The following is an 8,430-nucleotide window of genomic DNA, read 5'->3' as shown; positions in this document are numbered from 1 at the left end:
ACCAAGAGATTGAACTCAGTGGGTGGCTCTTTGATCACCTCCCCCTGTGTGGGGAGCAGCCTTGCCAGGCCACAGAAGAAGACAATGGAGCCAGTCCCGATAAGACCTAATAGGTTAGGGTCAGATGGAAGGTGAGGAGGACCTCCCCTATCAGTGGACTTGGAAAGGGGCAGGGAGGAGTTAAGGAAGTGAGGATGAGACTGGGAGGGAATGAAGGAAGGAGTTACAGCTGGGATACAAAATAAATAAACCGTAATTAATATAAAAATAAAAATTTAATAAAAAAGAAGAGAAACCATGAGGTTATGTTTGGTCTGCGCAATTTTCTGAGTGATAACTCAAAAATCTATAATTATTCTTTTTTGTTGTTGTTGTTTTCTTTCTTCTGCATCTAGGTATGCTTTTTCTGATATTTTTGACTTCCTTTGTCTTCCACAAAATTCTCCCCACAACTACATAACTAAGAAGTGGCTGCTGCTTATCCACCATGTGGCTATCCTCCATGCCACTTTAATGACATGGATTACTTTCCTTTTATTTTCTGTTATATTCTTCCTAGCATCTTTCAAGGAATGCAAATTGTCTTCCTTGATATTATTCTGCTCTTTTATATCTTTACTGAGGAATTCATACAAGTATAAAATATATATTTAATACAATTCATTCCTCAGTCCTTCTGTTTAGTCCTCCATGATTTTTCCATCCCAAGTTTAAGGTATTTTATTTTAATTTCTCTTTTAATCCCGTGTTTTCATTTAATACTGTCTGTCTGTGTGTAAATATATGGCTATCTACAGGAGCATTGGTAAAATTTCAAGAGAAACACCCCTGAAGATGAGTCCCTCAGTAGCCATTAATTACCAACATTTTTTCAGCTGTGATGGGGCAATAAGTCACTCTGCTATCCATGACAGGAATTTGGCTGGCTTGACCATGTGCAGGGAGTCCTACTAATTTCATGTTTGCCATTGCCATGTTCTCAGAAAATTATATTTTTCTGGAGAAGCCCACCTCCTCTGTCTTGCACAATTATTTTTTTGCCCACCTAAGTGATGATCCCTAAAACTTGAAGAAATGAAATAGAATTTTCTTTATGAAGTTTTTAATAAATTAATCATGAAACTGACCCTTCATTTAAAGACAACTTTTTCTATATTTCCATTTTTTTATGTATGCCATTTATTCTGTACTAGTAATGAAATCAATATTTTACATTATGACTCTATTCAGTTCTTTATTTTGGAAATTTTCTTGTTTTATGTTTTTTTCTAATGAGCTTAATGTATGAAAATATTTCTATATTCATCAAAGTTGAAGTAATCGTGCTATCCTGAAGAACTTCTCTTTCTGTCTTGGTATATTGTAGGATGGGTTTCTGTGTCAAAGTAGTACTTTGGAAAACTTTGACCTTTCATTTTGTCTTATAAATTATGAGAAAAAAAATCTTTGGAATCGCAGCAATAACAAGATTTATTTTTACAAAAATATAACAAGAAATAAAATAAGTAAAATGTAGGGGTGAAAAAGTTTGTGGCAATCTAGCATTATTTCAAAATGTATACTGGCTAAATAATTTAAACCAAATTTCTTGATAAATAATTATCATATGGTAGAAATAAAATTAAGTAGCAATATAATAATGATATACTATGTTTAGATATGTGCCTTGTATCTCTGATCTCTCCAAGACTTTAAATATAAATGGGTGTTGGACTTTGTCAAATGTTTTTTCGGCATCTAGGGAGATGATCATGTGGCTTTTCTCCTTCAGTTTGTTTATGTGGTGGATTACATTGATGGATTTCCGTATGTTGAACCACCCTTGCATGCCTGGGATGAAGCCTACTTCGTCATGGTGGATGATATTTTTGATGTGTTCCTGGATTCTGTTTGCAAGTATTTTATTGAGTATTTTTGCATCAATGTTCATTAGAGAGATAGGTCTGAAGTTCTCTTTTTTTGTTGGGTCTTTTTGTGGTTTAGGTATCAAGGTGACAGTGGTTTCATAGAATGAGTTTGGTAATGTTCCTTCTGTTTCTATTTTGTGGCACAGTTTAAAGAGAATTGGAGTTAGCACTTCTTTGAAGGTCTTGTAGAATTCTCCACTGAATCCATCTGGCCCAAGAGGTTTTTGGAAGGGAGACTGTTGATGACTGCTTCTATTTCCTTGGGGGAAATAGGACTATTCAATCTTTCTATCTGATCTTGACTTAATTTTGGTAAATGGAATCTATCAAGAAAATTGTCCATTTCTTTTAGATTTTCGAATTTTGTGGCATATAGGCTTTTGTAGTATGACCTAATGTTTGTTTGGATTTTCTCAGTGTCTGTAGTTATGTTCTCCTTTTTATTTCTGATTTTGCGGATTTGGATAGTTTCTCTCTGCCTTTTAGTTAGTTTGGCTAAAGGTTTGTCTATCTTGTTGGTTTTCTCAAAGAACCAGCTCTTGGTTTCATTGATTCTTTGAATAGTTTTATTTGTTTCTAGTTGATTGATTTCTGCCCTGAGTTTGATTATTTCTAGCCATCAGCTTCTCTTGGGTGTATTTGCTTCTTTTTTCTCTAGGGCTTTCAGTTGGGCCATTAAGTTGCTTGTATGAGATGTCACAATTTTTTTCTTGAAGGCATTTAGTGCTATGAATTTTCCTCTGAGCACTGCTTTCATTGTGTCCCATAAATTAGGGTATGTTGTACCTTCATTTTCATTGAATTCTAGGAAGTCTTTAATTTCTTTCTTTATTTCTTCCTTAATCCAGCTATCATTGAGCAGCAAGTTGTTCAGTTTCCATGTGCTTGTAGGCTTTTTCTAATTCTATTGTTGTTGATGTCCAGCTTTATTCCATGGTGGTCAGATAGAATACAGGGGATTATTTCAATATTCTTATATCTGTTAAGGCTTGCTTTGTGAGCAACTATATGGTCTGTTTTGGAGAAGGTTCCATGAGGTGCTGAAAAGAAGGTATACTCTTTTGAGTTTGGGTGGAAAGTTCTGTAGACGTCTATTAGGTTTATTTTATTTAGGACCTCTATAAGTGTCTTTATTTCCTTATTAGGTTTCTGTCTAGATGATCTGTCTCTTGGTGAAAGTTGAAGTCTTCCACTATCAAGGTGTCGGGATCGATGTGTGATTTAAGTTTTAGTAATGTTTCATTTATGAATATAGGAGCTCTTGTGTTTGAGGCATAGATGTTCAGAATTGTGATGTCCTCTTGGATTTTTTCTTTGATGAGAATGTAGTGTCCCTCCTCATCTTTTTTGATTAATTTTGGTTGAAAGTCTATTTTATTAGATATTAGGATAGCTACCCCAGCTTGTTTTCTGGGTCCATTTGCTTGAAAGACATTTTTTCCAGCCCTTTGGATTAGTTTATAAAGACATAGCACTTATTAATAGCATTATTGCCCTTAAACAAAAAACAATGGACAGGCACAAACAGAAAATATATTTAAACAACTGTAATTTGATTATTTGTCAAAGAGTTACTCCTCTTTCATCTACAAATTTCCAGCTTTATGGACACTGAGGAAAAAATTCATTTCCTAATTCAGCTACTTCTATGGCACTTAGTTATAGTAGCTGAACACTAATAGATTTATATGCTTTGCTTATGATACTTTGAATAAACACAAAATGTAGATTCTGGAATAAAAAATCAAATGTTTGGTTCTTCTCTATGGAAGCATAATGCAAATAAACAAACTTAATTGAGAAGGAAGCAAAGGGATCTCAAATTTACCATCATATGAAATCAAAATCTTATTTGATTCTGTGAGGACTGTTCAGTTTAGTAAAAAATGACATTAAAAAGTGAAAAAGAGTTACAAAATGTCTTTCAGGCAGAAGCACTTGATTTAGCATCTGAGTGGTTCTCATACATAATCAATATGGAAGCAGTCAGGTCATGGAGGGGAGTGGCTACTTCTGCTCTGAGAGATCACATAAGTAAGTGTAAGCAATTTGGATAGTAAAAAAAAAGTCCTGTAAATCATTCAAGCCTGATAAGGTGATTTCTTAAAATAAATATACTTGAGAGATAAAGAATATATTGTCTCCCATTTTTATGCTAAAAATGGCCAGCATTTAATACATGTATGTCCATGATCAGTATTTTCTATGTAATCTACTTGTACTCTCCCTGAAAGCAATAGCGCCTCAGGGATTAATTTCCTACTCTCAACATTGGAATTAAGCACAAAGCTCTATCAATAAATGACGATCTTATTTACTATTGTATGAGAAGTCTGTCAACGGCTGTAGTAAGTTTACTTTTAAGAAGTTTTAGTCCTCCTTGTGTTGTCTATGTGTGCCATGCGAGTACTTGCAAAGTCTGTGGGCACACAACTCTGAATGCCAGACACAGGCCTCAGCTACCCTGAACCTCGCTGCGAGCTGCCTGGGTGGGCTCTGGGCAAATATTGAACAAAGATCAGGTTCTGTTTACTTCTATGATATCAAATTATTCTTTTTTAAACATTTTTTAATTTTAATTTAATTATTACAATTTATTCATTTTGTATCCCCTTTGAAGCCCGCTCCCTCATCTCCTCCTAGTACCACCAACCCTTCCTCTTCTCCCCCTGTACCCTTTCCCTAGTCTCCTGATAGTTGAGGCCCTCCTCCTCTTCTATCTGACCCTAGCCTATTAAGTCTTATCAAGGCTGACTGCATCATCTTTGTCTGTGCCCTGGCAAGGCTGCACCCACCAGGGGGAGGTGATCAAAGACCTGATCACTGTGTTCATGTCAGAGACAGTCCCTGTTCTCCTTATTAGGGACCCCATTTGGTGACTATGCAACCTATGAGCTTCCATTGAACAGGAGTGTCTAGGTCATTGACAGGTGTTGCATCCATACAATAAACGAGAGATCCCTTCTACAGAGTCTAACTGCCCCAATATATCTTACCATTAAGATATATTTAAGAAATCTTCTGATTGTCCTCTACTGATAGACTAAGATCAGAAAGGAGAGGAGAACCTCCCCTATCAGTGGACTTGGGGAGTGACATGCATGCAGAAAGGAGAGGGAGGGTGGGATCGGGAGGGGAGGTGGGAGGGGCTTATGGGGGAATACAAAATGAATAAAGTGTAATTAATAAAAGTTAAATAAAAAATAAAAAAAGAAATTTCCAATATTCAAAACTCAAAAACCTCTTGCAGTAATTTTATTTGCTCAATTATCCTAATGTCTTCTGTTTGCTTGATAAATGACTTCTAAGACACCATTTTTATTACATTCTACTTTTTCCGTATTTTTCAGTTCTTTTTTTAGTTACTATTACATTCTAGTTTCTACTAGGTCAGCAAAGTCTTACCAATTCATATTAATAGTGTATACTAATTGCTTCTGCTTCTACAGTGCAAATCAAAATGACCCTAAGATTTCACCTCACACCCATCAGACTGGCTAAGATCAAAAACTGAAGGGATGATGCTTGCTGGACAGGTTGTGGAGACAGGAGAAGCTTCCTCCTTTGCTGGTGGGAATGTAAATTTGTAAAACCACTTTGGAAATCAATTTGGTGCTTTCTAAGAAAATTAGGAACAGTGCTATCTCAAGATCAAGACATACCACTTCTAGGCATATACCCAAAATATACCCCACCATTCAATATAAAGATATTCATCAACTATGCTCATAGAAGCTATGTTTTTTTTAAACATTTGTATAGTAATTACAACTGTAATTACAATGGTACAAATTATAAAAGAATCTGTATAACAAACCAGCAGTGACTTTTTTTTTTGTAGCCTCATGGTTTCCACCTTTTTCTCTCTCATCTGTCTGCTAAGCCTCCTGATGTGTACTTTTTTTTTTGCGCATCCACTTATTTTATTTTATTTTTTTAAATTTTTTATTAATTACACTTTATTCATTTTGTATCCCCCCATAAGCCCCTCCCTCCTCCCCTGCCGATTCCACCCTCCCTCCCCTTTCTGCATGCATGCCACTCCCCAAGTCCACTGATAGGGGAGGTCCTCCTCTCCTTCTTTCTGATCTTAGTCTATCAGTTCTCATCAAAAGTGGCTGCATTGTCCTCTACTGTTGCCTGATAAGGCTGCTCCCCCCTCAGGGGGAAGTGATCAACGAGCAGGCCAATCAGATTATGTCAGAGGCAGTCCCTCTTCCCATTACTATGTAAGCCACTTGGACACTGAACAGCCATGGGCTACACCTGTGCAGGGGTTCCAAGTCATCTCCACGAATAGTCCTTGGTTGGAGTATGAGAATCTGGGAAGTTCCCTGTGTTCAAATTATCTTGTTCTGTTACTCTCCTTGTGGAGTTCCCGTCCCCTCCAGCTCTTACTATTTCCCACTTCTTACATAGAATTCCATTCACTGCCCATCAGTTGGCCATCAGGCTCAGCATCTGCTTTGACAGTCTATATTGCAGAAGCTTTCAGAGGCCTTCTGTGGCAGGTTTCAAGGTTGTTTCTTGTTTTCTTCTGGCTTTCAGAGGCCCTCTGTAGCAGGTTCCGAGGTTGTTTCCTATTTTCTTTTTCTTCTGATGTCCATCCTCTTTGCCTTTTAGGATGGGGATTGAACATTTTAGTTAGGGTCCTCTCTTTTGCTTAGTTTGTTTAGATGTACAGATTTTAGTGGGTTTATTCTATGTTGTATGTTTATATGAGTGAGTATATACCATGCGTGTCTTTTTGCTTCTGGGACAACTAACTCAGGATGATCCTTTCCAGGTCCCACCATTTACCTGCAAATTTCATGATTTCCTTATTTTTCATTGCTGAGTAATACTCCATTGTATAGATGTACCACAATTTCTGTATCCATTCTTCAGTTGAGGGGCATCTGGGTTGTTTCCAGCTTCTGGCTATTACAAATAAAGCTGCTACAAACATAGTTGAGCAAATGTCCTTTTTGTGTACTTGCGCCTCTTTTGGGTATATGCCTAGGAGTGGTATGGCTGGATCTTGAAGAAGCGCTATTCCTAGTTGTCTGAGAAAGCACCAGATTGATTTCCAGAGTGGTTGTACAAGTTTACATTCCCACCAGCAGTGGAGAAGGGTTCCCCTTTCTCCACAACCTCTCCAGCATGTGTTTTCCCTTGAGTTTTTCATCTTGGCCATTCTGATGGGTGTAAAGTGAAATCTCAGGGTTGTTTTGATTTGCATTCCCTAATGGCTAATGAGGTTGAGCGGGAGCCCCCCCTCTGGGCGCTCCTGGGGCTAGCCTGTGAGCGCGGCTTTCCTGTGCCGCTGCCTGTTGCTGGCCCTGTGTCCAGCAGTGACATTTTAACTGATCTATTTGATGCTTACTGAGCAAACACTGTCCTTTCCAATTCATTTATTAACTTCTGTTTTCTTATTATTAGTTTTGTGTTGTTCAAAGAATATTCTACAATTGTCATAATCTGAGTTTTAAACAAATGAGGTTTTTGGTAGTATATAGTAAGCCAAAGTAAATGAATAAATAGTAATTAGCAAAAAGATGATAAATAAGCAGATAGCTAGATAGCTAGATAGGCGATACATAGATACATAGAGATACATAGATACATGAATGGACACACATATTAAAAACAACATCAAGTTGAGTGGTCAGATCATCCAAAAGAAATATAACAGAGATGTCCTGTAGGATCTTAGTGGCCCAGGTTTACAAAGAAAGGTCACGGGAGACTTAACTCTGGACACCTAAAACATATGGACAGCAGGAGTTAGCTACTTCCTCTCTCCCAATCTGATGTAAAAAATATGGCTCACCATCAGTCCTAGTAAGAATTTATTTCCTTAACACTTATCAGGCTTCACTCCATTTTTAACCTGATAAGGATTCCTCCCACCCCCAGACCCTTCAATCCCTGAATATGTAGATGGAGCATCTTCCAAAATCTCTGTCCTGGCTAGTTGAACACAGCCACAAAAACAGTACCCAAGAGACCATGGCCACCTCCCCAGGGGCATAAGAACCTCCTTCCCTGAACAACTGCACCAGTTCTGCAAAGCTGTTCCAGCATATGTTCATTGCCTGCACTCCTCACCAACAGAGATCCTGCATTGCCCTAGTCACAGCTGGCTAAATTCCCTCCCTCCAGCCTAGTTTCCATTTGCAATGTGTCAGGCTACCCCTGAGGGGAAAGTGGACATAAGGTGACAGGTGCCTTGCTGAGATAATAAGCTAATAGAGAGGCTTCGTGCAAAGAAGAATGTGTCCTTAACCCAATAAAGTAAAAGAACAATTAACTCTAGATAATGATAACATCATCACATTGGACACACACATTAAATGGTTGAAATGGAATGGGGATACATGCTGAAAACCTAGTTCTCAATTGAGCTTATTTTCCATGAATATGCTTTTTATGGCTGATTTTTCCCAGTTCCTTTCTATGGAAAGTTGGGAGTAATAATCCAAGGATATTTTCATTATCTATCTATCTATCTATCTATCTATCTATCTATCTATCTATCTAT

This window comes from Psammomys obesus, unplaced genomic scaffold, assembly GCF_907164565.1.
Source record: "Psammomys obesus unplaced genomic scaffold, mPsaObe1.curated_primary_1811, whole genome shotgun sequence".
Classification (NCBI taxonomy): domain Eukaryota; kingdom Metazoa; phylum Chordata; class Mammalia; order Rodentia; family Muridae; genus Psammomys; species Psammomys obesus.
The sequence above is the reverse complement of the archived record's forward strand: the minus strand, read 5'-3'. Positions refer to the sequence as shown.